Source organism: Hemiscyllium ocellatum, chromosome 37 (assembly GCF_020745735.1).
Source record: "Hemiscyllium ocellatum isolate sHemOce1 chromosome 37, sHemOce1.pat.X.cur, whole genome shotgun sequence".
In the NCBI taxonomy this organism is placed as follows: domain Eukaryota; kingdom Metazoa; phylum Chordata; class Chondrichthyes; order Orectolobiformes; family Hemiscylliidae; genus Hemiscyllium; species Hemiscyllium ocellatum.
This window is the reverse complement of record NC_083437.1, coordinates 14,306,957-14,331,020: the sequence shown is the minus strand read 5'-3', so window position 1 is coordinate 14,331,020 and position 24,064 is coordinate 14,306,957. Positions and strand designations below refer to the sequence as shown.

The following is a 24,064-nucleotide window of genomic DNA, read 5'->3' as shown; positions in this document are numbered from 1 at the left end:
AAAAGAACTGGATAGCCAATAATAAACTGCAAAATTGACAGTTCAAGTCAGGAATGTGCTGTAAACGCAAACGTTTAACGTTTTCTTAGTGTAGGAACCAGTTAAAACACGATTATGATCACTTCACAACTAAAATAAAAAAATTTTAATTTTAAAAAACTATCTTACCTCGTATTTTGAACTTCTTCGCTAATAGTGCATTTCCCTTTGAGGCATTCGCTTGGATTTATCGTGAGAGTAATACACAACTTTAATGGTTCATCATTCTGCCCTCTGCAGTTGCAATATTTCCATCGTCGCGGTTTCTTATTGCATGGAATTTTACAAGGTTGGTGACTACAGGGAGGGAAATGTAATTTTACAATTGCGTATAATTAGCAGGAAAACGATTTATTCGAAAACAAAGTTTTGCTTTAATACTTTTGTGGTATGTTATAGCTGAAAAGGGGCCTGCATGAAAATTTCAGTATTTCATAAAAGCTGCCTTTTATTTTAGAAAAAAAATGACACTATCCCAAAGTTGGGCAAATAAAATACTGCGCCTGGGAAGATCGGAATTTACGTAACTTAAACTCATACCTTAGGGGAAATCTCATTTAAATTAAATAACCCAAGTATCCATACAGTACAGCTAAACAAAAAAAATCTAACACGGTTCTCTCCGCCCTGGGTCACAATTGTTAAAAAAATTAATGACTTTTTTTTAAAAAAAAGTTTTATTCCCCAAAAGAGTTTATTTATTCCTCGCCATCTGTTTTAAACAATCTTTCTCACACATCAAAATAGTCCTGGATATTGACTCCTTACTTTTAGGTTTCATGATTGATCTTGATGTGTTTATACAGAAACATTATATTGCCCCTAATTTCAACAACTTGGTTTCCGCACCAATTCAACATTGGTACAGAAAAACTATATCATTCTCAGTACCTCACGCTCCAACTGTGTCAGAAACAGAAGAGCGCCTGGAAGATTAATATATAGTGAGACCGCACCAACCTGCTGAAATGCATGGGGTCGCCCGTCTCCACAGAGCACCAATTAACAGACCGTTTTACTCTTACGGCAAGTACTGGCTGCTCTTTGCGAGTGAAAGCAGACATCGGGAGTCCAGCGCGCACCCGCCCGATGAGAGACGGGCGGGAAGAAGACGGGTCGTCCGGCGACACCGAAGTCAGAGTTTCCCTTTATGGCGGATGTTTGGTGTACCCCGCTTCCAAAACAAAAAGCGGTGCGTGCGCTGGAGCTGGGGATTTTTGTTTTGCAGCTGGGGCTGGCGGTTCAGCGTTGCAAACACAGTAGCTCGAGCGCCCCAGGCTCGCAGCGTGACAGCTAAAACCGTTGGGCTCGCGAGCCGAACAGCACTGGGATTCCTGGGCTCACGCTCCATACCCGGGCTCGCGCTCCGGTGTTGCCATCCCTCCCGCTCCAACTGTCACTGAAGCCTCTTACTCCGCCCCAATTAAATCTCATTAAGTTTTAACATCGACGAAAGTCGAAACACCTCCGATGCATTTTTCAAATCCAATTTGCTTATTTTTCCTTTGACCATTTTTTTTTCACTGAAGATCGTTCCCATCGCTGCATTATGTGTGAGGAAAATGCATTCAAATTGGTAAGTTACATCGTTTTGGCATATAATGTGTGAACAGAGTGTATACATATAAGGACATTAATTTTGCTGGGGAGGACGTACAGTTTGTTTGGCCTTTCTGATTTTTTTCTATTTTAAGTTAATTGTTTAATTTCCTGATCATTGGAAGTGACAACTGTTTCTATATTTAATCGTTGTATTTTAGTATGACTGACAGTGTTTTCCTTCCCCTCTCAAAGCTATTCATTCAGACCATCGATTTCTGGAATAATATCCTTAAGTAGTCACAAAAATAATTGCTTAGTGATTATTTTCATTTTTAATAAATAGAGCTGCATTTAATAGAATGTGTTAGTTTTGTCTTTTATACAATGCCATTATTGATAGAGGTCTTGACTAATCCCCTTTAATAAATATGTGTTATTTATATGTAGACACTTGTAAACTACCTTTACAAACTACTAAGGTGTGCCATGATGATATAAACGGTTTAAACTATTAATGTACCTTGACTGCAAGTTTTGCAAATTCCAGGCAAGCAATTGCAGTATTTACCAGGAGGTATTGGAGCAAAAGGTTCAAAACTGACTTGATTCCCTATTGGTGGATCTCTATGCCTTTTGATTCTTGGTAAACTGACTATTAAATTGAGGATGTGTATTGATTTTCAAAATAATTTCATGTTTCAACCCTCACATGTTTCTAACACAATAATATGTCCCACGATCCTTCACAGAAGTATTAGAAATTACAATTTTAAGTAACTAGAAATTGATACAAATGACTGAAAACTTTGTTTCAGGATTGTCTAAGGATTCTAAGGACTATCTTTTAAAGGAGAGTCCTAAAGGGGGAAAGGGAGTTGGGGATGAGGTGAGGAATGGAATTACAGAATTTAGAGCCTAGATAAATGAAATTCCAACCTAATTAATAATAGAAGTAATCAAAAGGTCAAAATTTAAGGAGTACAGAGATCTTGAAACATTGTTGATCCAAAGGAGATTAGAGCTAATAAGAATTAAGTAAGGTAAAGTGATGATCGTGTAAATATGTTGTAAAATTATGTGGTCACTGTGTTTGAAATATGCCTTATTGGTTGGTTGATGTTTGTGAGGCCACTATATTGAAACTTAGAACTGCAGCGTAATATTAAGATGCCTTGAGATTAAATCGTCGAGTCTGGAAGTTTTTCTGTAGCATTAGTATATGGTAAATCTGTACAAAGTATTTCTTGGGATTGAGCCAATGCTTCAGGTTGGAGGATGTTTTCAGTCTTATTAACTTGTTCATTAAACATGTGTTGATGAATTAAATTTTTGTGTTTATTTTTGTTTTTCTTTCCTTCCCTTTCTGCATTCCCCTCTCAGACGATGTTGGCATTTTATTTGGATCCTAACAGCCTGGAGTGGGCATTTTCATGTGAACTTTTTAGTGTTTGTCATCAAGTTTAGCCATGAATGTCACCATGGCTAAACCTGATTTTACCGTTTACTCATTGTACACAGCTCTGGATTTTCCAGCAGGTGTGATTAGATACTAATCCTAATTGATTCTTTTCTCGCTAACTTCAGGATGCTGATGCTAATAACAACTCTACCACTGCTGCACCAGCTTTGATCAGTAGAGGAAAGATGCCTTGGGAGGAAAGATTTTTTCTAGCATTGGAAATATGTTACCATTTCTTAGTCATCACCAAGTCCAAATCTGGGATTTTATACCTGAACAGCATGATAGTACCTTCATACACAACATATTGATTTGAAAAAGGCTCACAACCACCTTCTCAAGGACAAGACATGAAGAGGACATTTAGAGTATTTACCTTTGCCACACTCATGTTAGTTCAACATTATAATTATGCAGCTTTTCCTGGAATTCATGCTCCGGAGCTATAAGGTTTTTTTTTTAAAACCTTTTCATTAAAAACTACCACTGCAGTGAATAGTTTTCAGCTAATCTGCATCCAGTAGTTTATTTGAAAACTTTGTTCACATTGTGACATCTGTGACAAATTCCACCTAAAGTAGCCCAGAAAATTCATAACACTCCAAAATTATTCAAACATTTTTAAATAAAAGAGCTCACAGCATTCTCCAATTTGCCTCTCAACGTTAACAGATTCCTTTAAAACATTAAAATTTGAATGCACATCAGCACTAAAATCAAGCATTTTTTCTTTGAAACACAATCTGTGTACAAAGTTTTATTGAAATCTATCCATTTGTTTTTGAAATATTTTGTTTAAAACAGGGCATTACCTCCTCCCACCATTAGTGGAAAAGGTAATTAGGTGTGGACAGTAAATGCTGACCTTGCTAGCAACACCCACATCTAATTAGTTAAACTTTTTAAAAGACTCTGTTTCTCAAAGTTTGGGAGAAGATTTGTAGCTCGGGTGCTTGTTGTTGAGGTTCTGTTCACTAAGCTGGGAATTTGTGCTGCAAACGTTTCATCCCCTGTCTAGGTGATATCCTCAGTGCCTGGGAACCTCCTGTGAAGTGCTTCTATGATCTTTCCTCCGGCATTTGTAGTGGTTTGAATCTGCCGCTTCCGGTTGTCAGTTCCAGCTGTCCGTTGCAGTGGTCGGTATATTGGGTCCAGGTCGATGTGCTTATTGATTGAATCTGTGGATGAGTGCCATGCCTCTAGGAATTCCCTGGCTGTTCTCTGTTTGGCTTGTCCTATAATAGTAGTGTTGTCCCAGTCGAATTCATGTTGCTTGTCATCTGCGTGTGTGGCTACTAAGGATAGCTGGTCGTGTCGTTTCGTGGCTAGCATCCATGAACACCAACTAGCCACGAAACAACACGACCAGCTATCCTTAGTAGCCAGACACGCAGATGACAAGCAACATGAGTTCGACTGGGACAACACTACTATTATAGGATAAGCCAAACAGAGAACAGCCAGGGAATTCCTAGAGGCATGGCACTCATCCACAGATTCAATCAATATGCACATCGACCTGGACCCAATATACTGACCACTGCAACGGACAGCTGGAACTGACAACCTGAAGCGGCAGATTCAAACCACTACAAATGCCAGAGGAAACATCACAGAAGTGCTTCACAGGAGGCTCCCAAGCACTGAGCTTGTCACCTAGACAGGGGACGAAACGTTTGCAACACAAATTCCCATCTCGGCGAACAGAACCACAACAACTCTGTTTCTCATCAAGATGTGTGCACGTTTGATGTCCTGATTCCTTTCATTAACCATTTTCAACATTGAGTGAAAGAATGTTGACCTGATATGCAGGTAACTGAGGCACAGGTTTTGTTTGTGATCTTCACAGCACACTAACATTCAAACCCAGTGAGGTACACACAAAAATGTTTAGCTACACTAGTCCACTATTAACTCACTTTCTGTACATCTCTGGAGGATAAAGCAGAAGTAACTTTCTGCTAAGAAGGGACAGATAACCCCCTCATTATCTCCTTTTAATTTTCTCTCTATTAGAAGTTTCACTGCTAATTTACAAGTGCAACATTCCATGGTTTGCCAGTCAATGCATTAAATCCACAGTTTTTCTACAGCAGTCCTTTTTAAAAACACTTCATTTTGGAATTAAAATTGTTAAAATGTCTTTAATACTTCAGGGTTATGATCCATTATCCTAAAAATTGTTGAAATTATACTTGAACATATATAAAATGTTGGTAAGTTTACTCGCTGAGCTAGAAGGTTTACTTTCAGACATTTCATCACCATGCTAGGTAACATCATCATTGAGGCTCTGGTGAAGTGTTCGTGTTCTGTCCCATTTTCTATTTACGCGTCTTGGTCTCTTAAGGTGGGTGGTACCATATCCGGTTCTTTTTCTCAGCATTGGTAAATGGGGTCCAAATCAACATGTTTATTGACAAAGTTCTGGTTTGAATGCCTGGTCTTTAGGAATTCCCATGCGTATCTCTGTTTAGCCTGTCCTAGAATGGATGAGTTGTTCCAGGCGAAGTGATAGTGGGTCATGTCTTTTGGTGGCTAGTTGGTGTTTGTGTATCCTAGTGGCTAGTTTTCTGCCTGTGTGTCGGATGTGGTGTTTGTTACAGTCCTTGCAGGGTATTTTGGAAATGACATTTGTTTTGCTGGTTGTTGGTATTGGGTCCTTAGGGTCGTCAATAGCTCTTTCACTATGCTGGTAGGATTGTGGGCTACCATGATGCCAAGGAGTTGGAGTAGTCTGGTATGTCTTTGATGTATGATAGTGTGGCTAGGGTTTCTGGGCATGTTGTACCTACTTGTTTGGGTTTATTGTTTAAAAATCAGTGGACTGTGGTTATATGCTGTATAATTATTTTTCTTCTGCTTGTAGTTCCTGGGTGTTGCAGTGTGTTGTGGTCCATTTAAATAATGTCCTTTTGTGGGTGTTGGGATAACTGCTTCTGGAGTTACGTATCTGGTCTATGTGAGTTGCTTTTCTATAGACGCTGGTATGCAGTTCTCCATTAATTGTTTGTTCCATTGTGATATCTAGGAAGGGGAGTATGTTGTTGTTCTCCTCCCCTTTTGTGAAATTTATGTCAGTAAGGATGTTGTTGATGATATAGGTTTCCTCTAATTTGTTCCGTTTTGTGATGACAAAGATGTCATCCATGTAGCAGACCAAAGTTTGGGGTTGAATAATGGGGAGGGCTGTTCATTTGAGTCTCTGCATTATTGCTTCTGCTCAGAAGCCTGATATTGGTGATCCTATGGGTGTTCCATTGATGTGTTTATTGTCTTATCATTTAAGGTGAAATGAGTAGTGAGGCACAGGTCTACCATCTTGAGGATGTTGTCCTTGCTGATGAAGTTGGTACTGTCTTGTGTTTGTGTCCTTAGTTTGTCTAGTAGTGTGGTCAGTGATTTTTTGGCCAGGCTGATGTCAATTGATGTGACTAGGGCTAATACATCAAAGGAAACCATTATTTTATCCTCTTCTATTTTGGTGACTTTGTTCTTGGGTGGAATGGATGGACTGGCATGAGTCTTCCACTAGGTCTTTCATTTTTCAGTGGAGTTCTTTTGCTAGCCTGTATGTTGGTAAGTCAGGGAGTGGTATTATGGATCTGAGGGGGACACCCTCAGGCTCGTAGAAATGAGATGTGTTGGATCCATCAGGTTTCATCTTTTGGAAATCCATCTTGATAATTTCATTTGATTTATGAAGCTTCTTCAAAGTAGCTCTGATACAATTTTCTAGCTGTGGAGTTGAGTCTATCACCACCTGTTGGTAAGTGTTAATATCTGCAAGCAGTAAGTTCGCCTTTTCAATGTACTGTGTTCTGTTTAGGATGATGGTCATACACCCTTTGTCTGCAGGAAGTATTACAATGTTTCTGTCTTTTCTGAGTCCTTCTAGGGTTTTCCTTTTCTCTGTGTTGACGGTGTTGTCTTCCTTCTTCCTGCTTAGTGTTGGTGCAACTGTCTGTCTGGTGGTCTGCTGGGTTTCTCCTGTGAGTCCATTATCTTTCAGGGTTGATTTGAATGCTGCTAAGAAGTCCTTTTTGTCCACATCTCTGTAATTGTACTTCATTCCACTTACTGGGATGGCTTTTTCTGTGTCTGTTAGTGGTCAGCCCAATAGGTTCTTAATCCAAGCCTCTGAATTGTCTGTGCTATTCTTTTGTGTGAGCTTATCCAGATTTTTCTTTTTATTGGACCAATTTGGACCCCATTTACCAACCTCAGAAAAAGAACCAGAAATTATATCATCCACCTTAATAGACTGAGACACATAAAAAGAAAACGGGACAGAACATGATGCTTCACCAGAGGCTTACTGATGCATGGTGACGATACATAAGAAAACAAACATTCCAGCTTCGCGAGCAAACTTACAACCTGAACCTTAATCTTCTCAAAAATTGCAAATATATAATAAAGTACTGTGGATAGAGTGATTCGGTTCTTTTTTGTGAGGTTTTTATAGGAGTTGTTAAGATGTTTGATAGTGAGAAATAAATATGCATGTTGCAGGAAAATATTTGTGTATTTGCTAGGAGATCAGAAAATTTAAACTGGGATTCAGTCTGGAGAATTGAGGCATTGCATTTGGGGAAGGCAAGCTGATTAAATGGGTATCCAAATGGTCAGATACTAAGAAGCAGAGCTAAAATGAACTATCAGCCGCATGTTAGGATGGGAGGGTATCGTTGGGGAAGTATGAAATTGCAGTCATGCCTGTCTTGCCATGCCTGTTGCCCAGCTGCCTCTGCAGGCATTGGAAGGCTTTAGACAGCCTGCTTGTCTTTGGCTTATTTGGGCAATTAATTGGCTTCATTGGAATGTCCTATTGGAAGTTTTGTAGGGTGGTGGAAGCTTAAACCATGTGACCTAGTTTCTTCAGGCCAAGCATGGCACCCTCTTTTTGGGCATCTTGTACGTCTCACTTGCCCTTATCTGGGTACCCATTTGTTTTATTGAGGCCTGGCTCTGATGAGACCCTAGTCTCAACTGGGACTCACTATTGACTTTCATAGTGCCTACATAAGATTCAGTATGTGTAGAAAAAATCAGCAGAGGCATTAGTGGAGTACAGAAAGTACAGGGTGGAGCTTTAGAAAACAATTAGGAAAGCAAAGAGAGGATATAAGAAAGCTCTGGCTGTAAAAATAGGGAAAATCTTCCCTCGCCACCTGACACCTGGAGGAAGAACACCTCGTCTTCCGCCTCGGAATCCTTCAACCCCATGGCGTCAATGTGGACTTCAGCAGTTTCCTCATTTCCCCTCCCCCTACCTTACCCCAGTTCCAACCTTCCAGCTCAGCATCATCCTTGTGACCTGTCCCACCCGTCAATCTTCCTTCCCACCTATCCGTTCTACCTTCCTCTCCGACCTATCACCTTTACCCCTTCCTCCATCCATGTATTGCACTCCCAGCTACCTTCTCCCACTTATCCCTCCACCCCAAGGCTTCCAGCCTCATTCATGATGAAGGCCTCCTGCCCGAATTGTTGATTTTCCTGCTCCTCGGATGCTGCCTGACCTGCTGTTTGTTTCCAGCACCACTCTAATCTTGACTTTATATAGAGAAAGCTCAAGGGAGAATGGGAAAAGAACAAGATGAAAATAGCTTGATTAGCAGCGAAGAAAGAAAGAGTCCTGTACAAGCATAGATAATGAAAAAATGTTTTTTAAAAAAGAAGGTTGATTGTGGACACTAAAAAGAATTTGTACATTGAATGGGCAAGCTGAGGTACTGACTAAGTATCTTCAGCTTATGGGTTGAAGTCCAAGGATTAAGAGGCTTAGTTGCAGCATGAATACAAAATTGACTGAGTTACAGGAAACCTAAAGGAGTGGTGAACATTTTGACTTCAGAAAGACATGGTATGATTCCTCAAGGGTTTGTATTAGAACCAATATTTGATGTATATCAATGATCTAGACATAAGTCTGCAGAGCATAATTTTAATACTTCCAGTTGAGCCAAAACTCTGAAGTGAACTGCGATGAGGATGGTGATAGACACAGACTAATAAAATTGACAGATATGGAGCAAATGAAGTTTAACGCAGAGAATTGTGAAGGAAGAATGTGAGAAACAGGATCAGGAGCAAACGAAACACCTGTTGATCCTTTTCTGCCATTCAATATGATTGTGACCTTAAATACTTTAAAGATAAATGGCATACTTTGGTAGGAGGAACGAGAAGAGGCAATCTAAAATAATGGATTTAATCTAAAGAGGTGCAAAAAATAATGAGACCTGGGGATATTAAAAATATATTTTTAATCAGTCTGCTCAGAAATATAATGATGCACCTTCAGGGCAAGTGGAACTTGAACCTCAAATTGTGTTCCATGGACTGTACCACTGCACTAAACATATACAAAGTGACAGTACAGGTTGAGAAATGAGTAGAAAGAAAATAAAGAATTTATGGAGTACAAAAGCAAGGATGTTACAGTAAAGCTTTTATAAAACAATTGGGGTATTACATCATATTCTGAGCACCATCATTTAGGAATGATGAAATGGCATGTAAAGAATGCAGAAAGTTTTGAAAATTATACTGAGGAGGGATTCAATTATGTAAATAAATTTGTGAAGGTTGGACTTTATTTCCATTTGGTGAAGGGAAGGTTGAAAGGGGGTTTGATGGAGGTGTTTAACATCATTGGGTATTCAAAAATGGGTAGCCAATGAACACAGTCCACCTATTTCTCAGCAACAAACCCAAACAAGCAGACAAAACACGTCCAGAAACCCTAGCCACTCTCCCCTACATCAAAGGCATCTCGGAAAAGACTGCCAGACTACTCAGACCCCTTGGCATCATGGTAGCCCACAAATCTACCAACACACAAAAACAGCAGCTAATGAACTTGAAAGACCCTATACAGATAATGAGCAAAACTAACGTAATTTACAAAATACCGTGCAATGACTGCAGCAGACACTACATTGGACAAACAGGCAGAAAACTAGCCACCAGGATACATGAACACCAACTAGCCACAAAAAGACATGACTCTCTCTCACTAGTATCCTCATATACAGATGAGGAAGAACACCACTTCGACTGGGACAACACATCCATCCTCGGACAAGCCAAACAAAGACACACACGAAAATTCTTAGAAGCATGGCATTCCAACTGGAACTCTATCAACAAACACATGGTGTTAGATTCCATCTACTACCCCCTGAGAAAAGTAACAGGAAGTGACTTCACTACAGGAAATAACATCACCAACCCAAAGAAACCCAAACATATAAATAGAAAGCAGGAATTTTTAGCATTGTTTCGCATGAGGCCCACTGATACCTAGTAAGGTAATGAAACATCTGGAAATGAACCATTCAGCTTGGAGTTATTGTGCTTATATGTAAATATGCAGAATATAATAAATATGATCAAGGAATTACAAACACCTTGCCATGTGTAAGAATGATTTGTGGAGATAGCAGAGATCTAGCTTAAGGAAAAGCAATACTGGATATTAAATATTCCTGGGTACAAGGTGTTGAGAAAAGGAAAGAAATGAGGAGGGGTAGCAGTATTGGTTAAGGAGTCATTGCAATGGTAAGAAAAGAACATGTATCAGGCAGTTCAAAGACAGAATCAATTTAGCTAGAGTTAAGGAACAAAAGGGATACAATTACGTTGTTATATGTGGTCTATAAACCAGTAACAGCATGTAGGAAAGGACATATAGGAACAAATCTGCAGGGAAATTAACAAGATGCTATTATTACAGAAGAATTATAATAGGAGACTTCAAATTTCCAAAAACAGATCGGAATACTTGTATGGTGTCTTGAGTGGTTACTTGTAGCAGAGAGACATAAACATTCCTGGATTACAAGCAGGAGACCGTTCTATGGCGATGTGCCTAATCCAATAAGAAAGGATGCACTTTTAGATCTGGCTGTAGATAATGAGGGGGCCACGTGAATCAAATGTGCCAGTCGGGAATATGTATGTGATATTGACCATTTAATCATGAAATTCTGGATGATGGTGGAGAATGATATATAACAATCAAGAGTGAGAAAAATCAATTGGCTGAGAGCAGACTTCAATGGGAGCAACAATGGAGCTGGACAGGGTTGACAAGAACGAGAGTAATCGTTGCTGGATATTTTTTCAGGCTGGAGGAAGGCTTGTAGAGGAGTTGATGTTGCCTTTTTGTGCAGTGGTCAAGTTCAGAGTTTTCAGATGATATGAAATTGCAAGAAATATAAACAGTGAGAACGACTGTGTAGAACTGCCAAAGGACAAGCGGGCATAGATTTTAAAATGATTTGCAAAAGAAGCAAGGATGATATAATTAGAACTGTTTCCACTGTGAGTAGTTATGGTATGGAATGTACCACCCAGAATGTAGTGGAGGCAGATTCAATTGAGGCATTCAAGAGGGCATTGGATGATTATTTGAATAAAAAATATTGCACGAGGCTTTGGGGAAAAGCACAAGACTGGCACTAGGCAATGCTGACTATTTGAAGAACTGGTGCAGGCATGAAGGCTAAGCATCCTCTTTCTGCATCTTAAGACTTGTGTGATTCTGTGATATTCAGCTAATTTCAAACCAGAATTGGATAATAATCTGTAAAGATTTATACTGCGAAGATGGAAAAGATGTGGGATCGGTACTGGCTGAATTGCTGCCAGAAACAGTATGGACATGATGATCTGAAAGACCCTCTGTTATGCTGTAACTATTCTTTGATGTAAGCTGGATCACTGCTTTTGGATGACAGCAGACACAATGAACCAAATTATCTACTGTGTCATGATTTTTCTATGTTCCTATTCTGAATTCTCAATTTGCTATGACATTTGTGACCCATCCATACCTCGTTTTAGATGTCCATGTCTGAATTTAGAACAGTTTATTTCTCCTTGTATTCTCTGGAGATCATATTATGATTCTGGTTAGAGAATGCTGGAATTGTTCTGTGATGATTGCCAATTAGAGTTCCAGCGTAAGCTGTGATCATTCTGTGGGAGTAACTGCTTAATCAAAGTCCAAATTCAGTTTACTTGTGTTCCTAAGTCAACCTGTTAAATCACTTGTTAGGTTTAAACGTTTGCATTGGTTTTTAGTGTGCAGAGAGATATTGATGTGAAACATTTGTTGAGTGTAAAAGCATGGAAGAACCTAAATTATCATAGCTGAACCTGAGTGGTTAATGATGACATTAATAGATATTGATTCTGGTCCCTTCCACAGATCAAGTATTGGGAACAAGATAATTTTGGTAACCAAATGCAGTTCATAATTCTTTCTGAATAGTTAAAAAGGAGAAAAAAATGTGAAAAAGGAGAAAGTCTTGTTAGTGAGTTCTCAATCTCAGAATGCCCTTTTGGGATGGAGCTGAGAAACAGCAATGAGAAGCAATTATTGGTGGGAAATGTTTATATGCCTTTAAACTGCTGTGCTAATTTTCCATGCTTTAAATCAGGAAATTAGAAATGCATATAAGTAAGACAGTAATTGGCAACTTCAATTTACATATAGACCGGATTAACCAAATTATTACTAATGAATTGCGTACAAGATGGAACAGTATGTTTAAAAACTGACTAAGGTTTGGTCTATTTTGAATTTTGTTGTGTAATGAAAAAGGGCTAATTAATAACCTTGCTGTAAAAAGGTCTTTGGGAATTTGCGACCACAATATGGCAGAATTTTCTATTTAAAATAGAGTTGAACGTGACATATTTTATTCTGAAATTATGATCTTAAATCTGAGTAAAGAAAACTGGTAAATTGTCAAAGTGTGGATTGGAGAAGTGCTAAAATATTTAATAGCAGTAATAGCTAGTATTTAAAGGATTATTACAAATTCTATAAGAGAAAGCAGAGTAGGAATCAATGGCTGTTCTCAAAGATGCACATTATTAATGATGGAACTAGAATGGTCAATGCTGGACTCTTAATCTGCTTAAACGCTTTTTAGATTTGGACTCAAGGTAAATGTGTAAAGTTATGCAGTTTGGTGAAAAAAGTTATTAAACATGAGAGGTTGGGAAGTGCGAAGTGACTTGGGTATCCTTCTCCATGAGTCACTTAAAAACCTGTATATAAGTGTAGTAACAAGCAGTTAGGAAGGCAAATGGTATGTTGGCATTTATGCCAATTATTTTAAATTATTTTTATGTACTATACATCAGGTTTCTCTCCCTTATTAAATAATAAAAGAGAAAATTGGCAAACATTCTCTTCACAAAATCTGGAAGGTTAATGTTGTATTTCACAAGTAAGAGTAGAACAATGCAGTTAGCAAGCCTTTTATACTATAATAGGAAGTTCCATCCCTACTCCATATTATGGACAAATATTGTTGAATGAACTAAACTGCATAAGGTTGCAAAGACAAGAAAATAAGTTTGGTACTTCTATAAGTCAACTGGAGGACGGGAGTAACTGAATATGGTGGCTTAAAAGAATTATGGATAAAATTAATGTCAAAGTCTGAAATGAAGCATTGTCTATTTGCTGGTGAGGGATAACTGAAGATTAATGAAGGCAACACAGCTTAGTAGAGAATCTGAGGTCAAGAAACAAAGTTGATAATTATCTCTATAGGTGAAAGATCAGTGGAGTATACATTTCAGTGCAGAAGTGGCCAAACACAAACAAGAATGAGGATGATTGTGCCATTTTCCAAGGAGTTGGGCCACTTCCAAGCTGAGTTTGCTACTGGAAACATATACAGGATAAATCTAAAGCAAATTTCTCAAAAGATTTAGTTATCCATAAAATAGTAGACATCCATAAAATAATGTATGCCTTCTCTTAGCAAAAATAAGAAATCAAATGGCAACTGCTAGATTACTAATGTCTTAGTAGAGGGAAATGAGACATTCTTTAAATTAAACAAGAGTAGAGCAGTTCTAGATGATACTGAATGGTTGATTTGAAGAAAAGTTATCTTCCATCACCACTCATGTAAGGAGGTATGGAACTCAAAATCATTAGACAACTGGATGTAAAACTGAAATATTTTAGAAAGAAAAATCATTGAAAATTTACATAAATCTGAATTAGTGTTTTGCTTGTAAGCAGGAAAGCCTATGCTAAATTGCATCTGATTTGCAGAATGGAGGAACTTTAAAACTTAGATCAGATTAAAGCGGTCAGAGTTGATTTTCCATAGCTCTTCACAGGCTGGGAAAAGTGATGGCAGCATACAGAGAGGGAAAAGAAAAATCCCCATTTAGTCTTGCAAATTGTAAAGAAGAAATTTTGATTTTATATTGAATGAAGGGATTAGTTCATCTTTAATAGAATCAACATTCTCATCCAGGGGATCATCCTAGTGCCAGACCTTAAATAATGTATCAGAATAAGTGTAGATCTTGCACAGTTTATTAAATGCAAAGTTCATCCTATATTGTCTGTGAGTGAGAGCTTAGCAAAATTATGAAAGGGTTCAATTTTCACAAAAATGGCAAAAAATGCAATGCGCCCTTGAAGAGTCTAAAGTAGTCACACCGTTTTTGTTTACTTTGTTTTAAGATTTTCTTTGAATCTATGGCCCTTCAGCGTGACAACAATGCCAGAAATGTTAGAGAATATATAGCATCTTTGAAACTATGGATCAGTATATTTCACATGGATGACATGATCCATGGAACCACACAGAATATGAATCGTGTGTGCTGTGCTGCCATGCCTAACCTAGCTGTTATTTTATGAACTGCTCCATTAGCTGCTATGATAAGACAATATATGGTGATTTCAGTATAGTACAAGGAAGCGCGAGAGAAACTTTTTGAGAAAATCAAAGGTGTTAATATTACTTGATATTTTGCCTCCCGATGACCTAGAGATACCCATCACCATTGTTGCAAATCCCTCAACTGCAATAGAAGCTGTACTGTTTCAGATACAGGTGGAAAGCGTGACCAGTTTACAATGCAATTGTTTTCAGTGACAGAGGAAGATACATTAGTCCATGGATTTGTGAAAAGTTTGCAGGTTACATTCTCGTTCTTCACTTCAATAGAGAGACAGACCACAGACCCTCAGTGACATTCTTAAATTAGCGATTCAGATTGAGGTGATAAGTTTAGATATTAATTTTAAGAAAAATAAACTGCTCGATGCTTTGTCTTATATCCTTGATTCAAGGCCTGGAGTTGAAGAGGTGGACAATTTTGCATTGATAATGTCTGCACTCATACCAGCAACAGCTCAGCAACTGAATTAAATTAGAGAGACACAGAAATCTGAAGAAAATGCTTTGGTTCGCGTGCCCTGCACCAAAAGATAACCAGCATATATGCCACCCATTCTTCAACAGTAATATGAACAGAGAGCAACTGTGTACTAAATTTTGTAGTCACTTATTACAAGAGATTGGTCATACGAGTTCTGTAATTTGATTAATTGGAACAATTGATTATCGTAAAATGTTTGGTCAGAGCAAAATATAATGCTGAATTTTACAGTTTAGTAGCGAAGTGCAAGTTGTATCAAATTTGTTGGAGGGATTCTTATCGCAAGGTTGAGTGTATATTCAGGCCAAATCTGACCAATCTCACTGCTTTATTGCCGACTGCTCCCCTATCATGAAATTTATTTTTGTCATGTACCGCTTCTAGAACAACTCGCCACCTGCCAAATATCCCAGAATTGACTGGCATTACTAGTGCAGGCACCACCTTTTAAAAACCTGTTGCACACCCAGACAAGTGCGGTCAGTCCAAAGTTGCCCTGTATTGCTCCTGACACTTCCCCTGTGCGAGGCAATTTGGAGTAAATCAGCCTCTCAAATTGCAACAACTCTCTTGGAGCTCTTTCTGGATATGATGGCACACAAGTGGCAGTTCAATAGACAATAGGTGCAGGAGTAGGCCATTCGGCCCTTTTGAGCCTGCACCACCATTCATTATGATCATGGCTGATCATTCACAATCAGTATCCTGTTCCTGATTTATCCCCTTATTTCACTATCTTTAAGAGCTGTATCCATTTCTTTCTTGAAAGTATCCAGAGACTTGGCCTCCACTGCCTCCTGGGGCAGAGCATTCCATATATCCACCACTCTCTGGGTGAAGAAGTTTCTCCTCAACTCTGTTCTCAATGGCCTACCCCTTATTTCTAAACTGTGTCCTCTGGTTCTGGACTCTCCCATCAGCAGAAACATGCTTCCCGCCTCCAGAGTGTCCAATCCTTTAATAATCTTATACGTCGCAATCAGATTCCCTCTCATCCTTCAAAACCCAAGTGTATACAAGTCCGATGCTCCAATCTTTCAACGTATGATAGTCCTGCCATTCTGGGAATTGACCTCGTTAACCTATGCTCCACTCCCTCAATAGCTAGAATGTCCTTCCTCAAATTTGGAGACCAAAACCGTACACAATGCTTCAGGTGCGGTCTCACCAGGGCCCTGTACAGCTGCAGAAGGACCTCTTTGCTCCTCTACTCAATTCCTCTTGTTATGAAGGCCAGCATGCCATTAGCTTTCTTCACTGCCTGCTCTACCTGCATGCTTGCATTCATTGACTGATGTACAAGAACACCTAGATCTCATTGTACTTCCCTTTTATCTAACTTGACTCCATTTAGGTAGTAATTTGTCTTCCTGTTCTTGCCACCAAAGTGGATAACCACACATTTATCCACATTAAACTGCATCTGCCATGCATCCATCCACTCACTTAGCCTGTCCAAGACATCCTGTATTCTTATAACATCCTCTTCACATTTCACTCTGCCACCCAGCTAAATGTCATCAGCAAATTAGCAAATATTACTTTTAGTACCTTTGTCTATATCATTAATGAATATTGTAAACAGCTACGATCCCAGCACCGAACCTTGTGGTACCCCACTGGTCACCCCCTGCCATTCCGAAAGGGACCCGTTTATCACTACACTTTACTTCCTGTCAGCCAGCCAATTTTCAATCCAAGTCAGTATTTTGCCTCTAATACCATGTGCCAATAACAATTCCTCTTCCTCTTCCTCTTTCCCAAGATCAGCAGTGGAAACTATAATGTCAGGTCACACCAGCCTGGTCTGTGTTTGCTATCCACCTTAATGCAGCAACAGCCTTCTAGAGGAACATGCAATAATATAGGAATCAAATCATTGACCTTCCCATTCTATCAGAGTAAATGCCACCATGTTCTCTCTGAAAACAGAGTTCCTCTTTCTCTGCGACTTTACCTGCCACCCACCAAGGTTCATGCTCTATCACTTTCATTAATGTGTAAAACATTTTACGTGCCCCAGCCTGTAATGTGGCTAACCATACATGTCTTCTGCACCACCTGTTCACATGCTTAGGACACCTATCCACTTACGCTAACAATGTTAGCTGTATCATCCACACTGAACCCCTTTGCTATTTGCCTTTCAAGGAGGATAACAGCCTACAATAAGGCTGAAAGACTCAAGATGAGTGGTGTGCTGTCTGTCATTTGGCTCTCACCCTGTATGAGGGGATATTCCTGACTATTCCAGACTTGAGCTTTCTAGCAGGCTCTAGAATAGTATCAGAGGTTGTTATTTACCTAGTTTGCCAGGAATCTACTCAGTAAAAGCTATCATTCTTGACTGAAAGCATGCTGACGAATGTTGACAAGTTTCCTGGATTTGTGTTCATGCTAAATGGCAAAGCAAGACTAAAAATATAGGCCTAGTATCTCCAGCTGAGGGGGCAAAGTGCAAGAAGGCAAAGCAATACAAAGAGGGATGCTGTGAACACCCAGGCAAGCTCAGAGTTAGTGAGCACTGTGACAAGAATCAAATAACTCAATGTAGTCTGGTTTAGTCCATAAGTTGGGTGTGTGTCAGTGATTGTGTAGTTTTCTTGCAGCAACAATAAAATGATAGCTGCTGATGCAGTATTGCAGTAGAGGAGCATAGTATAAGTGGATTGCAAATGTGTAATGAGGGTTCTTAAAGGCTGTAACATGTTGCTCCCATGGAACTTATCCATTGTCCAAAATAGAGGTTATTTGGAATAAGTGGCAAGCTCAACTTGCTTTTGGTTTCTGAAGAAATTCTCCAGACTCGGACCTTGAGGATTGACAAAATTTTATTGCATGATATCATGAAGAGCACACCATTCCTTAGTACAGTCTGATGCATCTCCAAAGCACTTCCTAATCACCGCGGATTCATGTAGTACAAAAGATGTTGAGCTGACAGTTTCTCAGGACTGTACATAATAAGCTATTGTTCTCAGACCTTGAGTCAATGCACACTCTAGATACTACATGTGCCAATTGATAACGTTTGCCTGAGTTGTGCTTTCTACAGATAAGCAGTTTATGCGTTATGTGATAAAAGCAGAACTTATGTGGTTGCTACAGAATGTTGTTGCAGGCTAGGGTCACCCAGGGCAAGAGGATAAGCCAGGTGAGAGCAACACCATCACTAGCCAAAATCTCTGCAAAACAGCAGTCCATCAAAAATAGCTTCTACAATCCCTCCTTTTTGATCATAAGATCAAAGCAGCAGGTCAGAATTGCCAGCACGAAAGGGAATGTAGCCAGAACTTGGGGTATTATCCGGTGGTGGAGGCTCAGAATCAAAGGAATACTCATCTGTATCAGGGTGAGGGATTTCAGCAAGGGGGATCTTGACCAACTGAGAAGTTAATGGGACTGAAGGTAGTAATAGTGAGCCAAAGCGTACACATCACTGTTTAAGACGGATGATAAGAACTGAAATGATAACGAGAATGACAACAAGTATAACAAGGCCCTGCAAGAGGGCCTTTCCTAAAGGACAGAACTATCCACCCATCCAGCTCCACAGATTCCGAGGGGAGCTGGTTTTATGGAGCTTGGAGGCAGACTTTTGAATGTGATCAGCAAGGTTGACAATGTTCTCACTGGAGTCGGGAATATAGGTGCAACATTTGGCGCCGATGAAGGCACAAGTGCCCCATTTCTCGGTCAGTAGATAATCTAAGGCCAATCTGTTTTGTAAGATGACTGTGCAAATGGTAGCTACCTCTGCACTAAGTTGGTCAAGGGCCGCCAATGTATCATTCGTTATTTCCTCAAGAACTGAGGCCAATTTCCTGACCGCTATGAATGGTCCCATAAGAGGGGAAGAGAATGCCAAGTACTGCTCAGTGTCAGTTATAACTGTTTTGTTGGGAGGCCAAGACCGTTGGAATGGGGAGGAATGCGAGTAGTAATTAAAGGGACCACATACCCTAGATTGCAACGACCAGTCCAGGAGAGTGGCAGCCAGAGATAGGCTTTGTGGCCACAAATGAAATAGGTGCTATTATAAGTTCTCAAGTAATTGGTCTGAGTTCCAGTCCAAAGAGTTTGGAACTTGGCACTTGTAGTAGTTTTTTTTAGCTTCAATATCCATGCCTCAGTGTTGCTCCTTATGACTCAGATTTTTAAAATTTTCTACACCTTTGTTGGGAACTTCAAGGTTCAGGATATTCCCAGTGGAAGTGCATTGAGACATGGATGGGGTAAGGAGCAGGGAATGGATACATTTACTGGTGTGTAGTTACTTTTAAGGCAGATGGTTCTCATGGGTATACCCTTTCTTGTAGTATTAGTACGGAACAGAGCTGGGAGTGTATGCGAGAGGTTGGAACCAACCCTTATACTTTTCCATATTATAACCTGCGGACTCCCAAGTGAACTTATCCTTGACAGAGTAATTGGTCCCATCAGGGCCTCGCGTAAAAGAGTTGAGATTCCCGGTCAAACCTCCCCCCTCCCCCCCCCCCCCCCCACCCCCCCTGCCGGGGGGAGTTTTGTTCCAAACACCACTCTACTGTTTTGGATTCATTAAATGGAATGGATCTCAGGGGGATTCCTCCCTTAGAGTGTATGGGGATATGGGTGCATACCCAGCAGGTAGAGTGGTTAACCTTCTGTCTGCAACTACTGTGGTAAAGTGAGTGCCTCTGTCATTGTTAATGCTCCCTGGAATTCCAAACTTAAGGATCACATCCTTCATGAGGCATTTGACCACTGTTCTAGCATCGTCTTTCCTGGTGGGGAGGGCTTCTACCCATTTAGAAAACATGTCAACAATTACCAACATGTACTTTAAACCCTGTTTAGCTTGCATGTGAATGAAATCAATCTGTACATAATTAAAGTGTTCGTCTGAGACTGGCAGATGATCATATGTTGCTAAAGGTTTAGCATTTTTATTTTGTTGACATATTAGTCATTTTAATATATCATTCCTCCTTTTCCTACATGGTCGACCTATGGGCAGCCAGTGCAAGAACATGAAAGTAGACTTTAGGGCAAATGAACCTTCAGTTAGGGTGCAGCATTATTCCTAAAGAGGATTTCTTAGCTCCAATGTGTGTCCAGCTGTCTTACTTGGTTTGTGGAGAAGTTCCTTCTGGCAGCACAGCAGATTCAAGTGTTTCAAAAGGTGTGCATATCGCATAGTCAGCTAGCATTTGGTGATCTGAGGGCCGAAAAGAGAATCAGTCTGTGAAAAGGATCATGTCTGCGTTGTCTGACAGAGTCTAAAAGGTCAGGGCATGGACTTCATGCAGATGAACATGGTCCTCTGCCGGAGAAACTTATATAATAGGGAGAAGGCTAGCAGTTTTTAAAATGGGGGAACGCTGAAGCATAAGATTAGTGTGAGAAAGTAGGATGACCTCACAGCCAGTTCTCCTTGCTGCCATAAAATGCTGAATTGCTACTGAATTAGGTAGCAGGGAGACCGAATGAAGAACAAAAACTGTACAAGGATAATCTAGTACAATAGGGGAGGACTTTTCTACCATTACAGTGGCAGCTGCTGCAACTCGTAAACAGAGCAGCATTCCCCTTACAACAGGTGGTAACTGAACAGAATTAAAGGCTATAAGGCACCAGAGGTTCCCCATGCATTTGTGTTAGAATGCCAGACACATTTCCCTCCTTTTCATTAACATAAAGTTGAAAAGGCTGCATGTAATCAGGATGCCCAGAGCAGGTGCTGAAGTTAAGCACTGTTTAAGTTCTTAAAGGCTTGTGCCATTTCAGGTGTCCAGTTCACCTGGGTCAGGTGGTTTGGTGAAGATGCCTGGCGGACAGATGCATCAATAACTCGATAGTCTGGTATCCAATGTCTGCAGTAATTCACCATGCCCAAAAAGGACAAAAACTCAGTTCGTGTAGTGGGAGGAGATTAATGATGGTTCCGATGCAATCTTGAGATTGTCTCAGAACACTATGCGAAAGTTCATAGCCCAAATATTGTACTATCTGTTGGCAGAGCTACATCTTTTCAACAGAGACCTTATGTCCATTCTGAGCCCGACAGCGGAGCAATGCAGCAGTGTCGTACATGCAGGCATCAGGTGAATCAGAGGCCATGAATATATCATCAGCAGAATGAATCAAGGTGTTTTTATATGGCAGGTGGAGGTCTTTCAGGGTCCTTTCAGAGGCATATACGGTGGGGCTTTCAGTGTACCCTTGGGGAAGCCATGTCCATGTATATTGGCGGTTGCCATAAGTATAAGCTTTCTGTCACTGGCTATCTGGTGACACTTTAGTGGGGGAAATGTTGAGCAGAGGTCAATGACAGAAAAACAAGTGCAGTAGCAGGGAGGCTGGTATGGATGGCATTCGTGTCTGGCATTACTGGGGGCAGGGGACAGCAATGGGATTGACTGCCCTCTAGTCCTGCACAAATCTCCACTGTCCTGGTTTTCCTGACTTAGGAATAAGGAGGATAGGAGTGTTGCAGGGGCTGCTGTAAGAGGGAATCAATAACTGATTTTATACCTTCTTTGGCAGGTGGTGATCAATTGTACTATCTACCACAGGGCAAGGCGGCCCCATGTTTCACAGTGACCATATCAGGTCGAGCAGATAGGACTAGGCCTGCGTCATTGAAGTGCTGTGCCCATATTGATGGTGGCACATTATTGAGCAATAAGGGGCTATCATAGGAAGGGGACAGTGATGGGGTCTGTAAGGTAAAGGTTTTTTTTTCAGATGAGGCAAAACAAAGTACCTGAAACTCCTCCTCTCTTAAGCAGACAACCTGCATGGAATCTGGATCCGCAGGGTCCAGGGGTTTAAATTCTTTTGGCAGACTGCAGAGTCTGGGCACCATGGGCCCCAAATCCTTTGGGTGCCATAAGGCTTTAGCAATGATTGCAACATGAGGAAATGAGGCAAGGTTGTTTCAGAAAAGCAGTTGTTGTTTGGCATTGAGCTGAACTTCAGCAGCTAATCCTTCATTTCCAACTTAATAAAATCCAGGCAATGTTAGTGTTGGAGGCAAATTGAGGTAGGGGTCTGCAATAACGAAATAAGATGGATCAGGGTTGGTAAGGTAAGTGGCAGTGCAGTGAAGCTTGGACAGAAAACAGCCTGTCTGAATGATTCGGTGAAGGAAGGAGGTGGTCGGGGACGGGAGGGGCATGCAACAAATGCAGGAGGCAAGAGATAAGGCAAGAACAGAAAAGATTGCCCAGGAAGGTCCATGCATAAAGGGAAGAAGCAGGAGAGGATGACGGTGGAAGAGCACTCATGGCAGCCTGTAAAATGAGTTGTTGGAGTCAGGGAGTTCCAAGGTGAGGGCTTTTGGAGAGCAGTGAATGGAGGCATTCAGTTTGCAGAGAATCTGGTGGCCGAGAAGGGCAACCAACAGGAAGGGGAAATCATAATAGTGTCGGACACTGACGACAATAGGAACGGGGTAGAGAGAAGTTCAGCCCTGGGCACTCCAGAGACAACCAAAGTGGGAACTGTGTCAGAGCTGAGAGGAAGATCCGCTGAGGAAGACACAGATGTCTGGGTGGCTCCGGAGTCCATCAAAGCCGAGACAACATGACGCCCCATCTCAAATGGCGTTTTATGACAGGGAGTGGGAGAGTTGTAGTGAGCTGGCCTGCAGAACCTTCCTCATGCAGCACCCTTAAATATTAGGGGTGTGTGGAAAAGGATCGTGAAGAGTGAACACAGCCTGTTGAGGCTGAGCCTGCAGGGGAAGTTGCTGTTGCGACAACTGTTGAAGGGGGAGGTTGGACCGGCATTCTCGCACCCAGTGGCCTAATTTCCCATAGGCTCTGCATCTGTATCTACTTTTATCGCTGCATTGCTGTCCCTGTCCCTGGCTTTGTCCCTGATTCCATGCCTTTGTTAATCAGGAGTAAGCCTCCTTTTGCTTCTTATAATCAAAAAGACCCTGTTGATCCACATTGATAACGGCAGGAAGGAGGGGATCCCAGTTCGTCTCCTGCCAGTTGCAGTTATAGGATTTGAAGGTTTAGGTGTTGTGGGGTTGCATGCAATTGACAAGAGTCTGGCCCGCTAAACGATCATTGTGAGGGATGCCCGCTGATGATTCCCAAACTTCCTTAAAGCAAGCAAGGAAGTCAAGCATGGGCTCATTAGCTTTCTGCAGACAGCACATAACTTCTCCAAAGTGTGCCTCTTGCTATGCTGCTGTCATAATAACAGGCTTAATGGTTTCTGCAAGCCAATTTGCTCGTGCATCTGCATCAGTCCACGGCGCCTGGGGGAATACAAGGAAGCCTTTTAAGGCTGCCCAATGGGTCCTGTACGCCACATGCATTAAGGTCTGACGTCCTGTGGCAAGCAATTGTAAATCCTATAGATATTTGCTAGACTGTGTCTGCGGCACCTGGTGAGGGAACCAACAAGAGGGAAAAACATATTTGAATTCTTCCTTACCAGTCTACCAGCTGCAAATGCATCTGTCCATGACAGTATTGGTAAGAATGACCATTACACAGTCCTTGTGGTGACAAAGTCCCACTTTCATGTTCAGAACAATGTTGTGTGCCACTATCATCATGCTAAATGGGGCAGACTTTGAACAGATCTGCAATATTCAAGTCTGTGTTACTAAATTATTACAATTTTTAGATTAAATTCCCTCTAGTACAGAAACAGGCCCTTCGGCCCAACAAGTCCACACCGATCCTCCGAAAAGTAACCCATTCCCCTACCCTAAATTTACCCCTGACTAATGCACCGAACACTATGGGCAATATAGCATGACCAATTCACCTAACCTGCACATCTTTTGGATTGTGG

At 40.8% G+C, this 24,064-nt stretch overlaps 1 protein-coding gene across 4 annotated transcripts in view; it reads left to right on the top strand.

Annotated features, from left to right (window-relative positions):
• Window positions 1-1,095: 1,095 nt before the first annotated feature.
• The window catches only part of disp3 (dispatched RND transporter family member 3), a 501,842-nt gene continuing 478,873 nt past the window's right edge, over window positions 1,096-24,064 (top strand). For all 4 annotated transcript variants that reach the window (XM_060852435.1, XM_060852437.1, XM_060852434.1 and 1 more), the window contains exon 1: window positions 1,096-1,615. The gene's annotated coding sequence lies outside the window, so the exon portion shown is untranslated. The remainder of the gene's footprint in view (window positions 1,616-24,064) is intronic.